This window comes from Hemibagrus wyckioides, linkage group LG16 (assembly GCF_019097595.1).
Source record: "Hemibagrus wyckioides isolate EC202008001 linkage group LG16, SWU_Hwy_1.0, whole genome shotgun sequence".
NCBI lineage: Eukaryota > Metazoa > Chordata > Actinopteri > Siluriformes > Bagridae > Hemibagrus > Hemibagrus wyckioides.
Window position 1 is genome coordinate 20,282,116 of NC_080725.1, and position 2,885 is coordinate 20,285,000.

The 2,885-nt window shown below is 36.4% G+C and overlaps 1 long non-coding RNA gene across 1 annotated transcript in view; it reads right to left on the reverse strand.

Annotated features, from left to right (window-relative positions):
- Nucleotides 1-491: 491 nt before the first annotated feature.
- Nucleotides 492-2,885, reverse strand: part of LOC131366938 (uncharacterized) — a 4,796-nt gene continuing 2,402 nt past the window's right edge. The window contains exons 2-3 of the long non-coding RNA XR_009206870.1: nt 1,770-2,772; nt 492-1,449 (exon numbers count right to left, since the gene is read on the reverse strand). This is a non-coding gene — a long non-coding RNA (uncharacterized LOC131366938). The remainder of the gene's footprint in view (nt 1,450-1,769; nt 2,773-2,885) is intronic.

Below are 2,885 nucleotides of genomic sequence, written 5' to 3' on the forward strand. Positions count from 1 at the left end.
AGCTCCTGAGAGCGACCCATTCTTTCACAAATGTTTGTAAAAACAGTCTGCATGCCTAGGTGCTTGATTTTATACACCTGTGGCCATGGAAGTGATTGGAACACCTGATTCTGATTATTTGGATGGGTGAGCGAATACTTTTGGCAATATAGTGTAGATAGATAGATAGATAGATAGATAGATAGATAGATAGATAGATAGATAGATAGATAGATAGATAGATAGATAGACAGTAATACAGATAGATAGAGAGATAGATAGACAGAAAGTTATACACATAGATAGATAGATAGATAGATAGATAGATAGATAGATAGATAGATAGATAGATAGATAGATAGATAGATAGACAGATAGATAGATAGATAGATAGATAGATAGATAGATAAAAATTTGAATTAATAATGAATTACTGCTTTATTAACAATGGGATTAACTACTGCTGCAGTATCAGTTGGATTAATTACTGCTTTATGAACATTGGGATTCGTTACTGCTTTATGAACTCTGGGTTATTAACTACTGTCTTATTAACTATGGGATTAATTTTTTTTTTAATGAACCCTAGGATTAAACATGTTTTTATTAACTCTGGGATTAATTACTGTCTTATTCACTCTGGGATTAAGAACCTTCTTGGAAACTCTGGGATGAATGACAGTCTCATACATACTAGAGACTAATGCTAAACTAGCGCCTCCTCACATAAACGCTGTATTTTTGAGGAACCTGGGTTGATTTTAGTTCCTGGACCACAATTTCAGGAACCTTTTTAGTTCCTGTTGAATAGTCAACACCTTTTAATGAAGCTTTCCATAACGAAGATCTCTGACTGGTCACATGTGAGCTGTAATGCATGTTCGCTTATCCAGAAGTCTCTATAAAAACACATCTTCATGGTAGGGCACTAGATAAATACTACTGAGCTACAGCCGTATTAGTACAACAAGAAGGGAAATACAACTTTCAAGGATTTCTGTAAAAATAAATGAAACAAGTGCTAATTGAAGTTGTCTTATTTGGACCAAAAACAATGTGCTTTGACAAATTTCCAGAGCTTTTTGAGGAACTAAGGAGTTTTGGAGCCCGAAACAGTTTCCCACCCAGTTCCTGTTCCTGCAAAGAGCTGTCACTGTTATGGGAAAGAAGAGAAATGGCACAATGCTCACATTATTTCAGTAAAAAGAGAAGAGACCGATGATGAAGTTGAGGTTTGATTGTGACATGAACATGAACATGGCTTTTTAAATCAGATAGACTTCCACAGCAGATCAACAGCATGATGTCATCACATTATATCTGATGTTTATTAGATAAACGAGGTTTTTCAAGACAGTGGAGGTGTAAAGTGTGTGTGTTTGACCAGTGGGTCACACTCAGTGCTGTAACTCCATCTCACTACGTCCTGATCTTTACATCACAGTAACTGAAACCCAGTCTGATTCCTCTCTGTGAACAAACACAAGCCTGTGAAGTCACATAATAATACAACACTGATATTTTACTTTATAAAAGATTTAAGAAGGAAGGAAGGAAGGAAGGAAGGAAGGAAGGAAGGAAGGAAAAGAAAGAAAGAAAGAAAGAAAGAAAGAAAGGAAGAAATATTCCAGTAGTAAGAAAGAAAGGAATGAAGAAAGAAAAAGAACGAAAGAAAGAAAGAAAACAGAAGAAAGAAAGAAAGAAAGAAAGAAAGAAAGAAAGAAAGAAAGAAAGAAAGAAAGAAAGAAAGAAAGAAAGAAAGAAAGAAAGAAAGAAAGAAAGTCACTTACAAGCCAAAAACCTTTTCTGCTGTTTTTTGTTTATTCTTCTTCTTTCCCTCCATCTTCCTGTTTCATCTGTCTTCCTCCTCCTCTTGCTCCTATCTCTATTCTCATCCCTTCTTTTCCATCACCCTTTTCCTTCTTCTCAAAGTTCTCCTCCTTTTTCTTTTTTTCATCTCATTTCTCATATCAATCTCCTACTTTTGCAGGCCTTCCTCCACTACTCCTGGTTGCCATGGCGATATATATCAGTGGGCGGAGCAACAAGTGTTCCAGATCAGTTTTCCTGTGAATGAGATTAGACGTCTGTGTATAAAATCCAGCAGTGTCTCAGCATCACATACCATCATCATTCTCATTGGTAGTTGCCGCCCCTTATTTGCATATGTCGCCCCTTATTTGCATATTCATCACATCACTGCTTTGGACACGCCCACATCTAGTCACATCTAGCGCTGGCTGTCTCAGCTCTGGTTATAAATGAAGGATCTCCGGTGGCTTCGTCGCTGCATCCTCATTATCTCAGGGGAGAGGAGACGCTTTATGAGCCTGATGATAAAAGAAGCGTCTGAATTATTTATTAGTTATTGATCTTATTTACACAGCGTACTGTCAGAGATGAGCTAACTCGCTAAAATACGTTACATGATACAGAGCATTTGAGTGACAAGTTAGTTGCTATTGCTATGAATATTTATATGATGTAAATCAGGAATAAAACACTTACCGGTGTTCAGATATAGGAAAATAATCAATAACCCCAAAACCTGCCGTTGGTTTATTTATTATTGTCAACATTTTTATTTTATCCATTTATGGTTACATTTCATCTTGAGGAACATCCAAGAAATGAGTTTTCGTATGACTTCTGACTTCTTTGTCTCTCTCATATTTAATCAGATTAAAAAATGCAGCTTGTCGAGTTACAGAGGAAACTGTAGAGAGAAACCTCTGATTCTTACACAACTCTGACAGCATGCAGAGACCGGACACTCTTCTCTTCTTTACCTCTCTGTAAACAAAGACAAACCTGAACGTCACAGATATAAATGCTTGAAGGAAGGAAGAAGGAAAGACAGAAAGAAAAAAAGAAAAAGAAAGAAAAAGAAAGACAGAAAGAAAGAA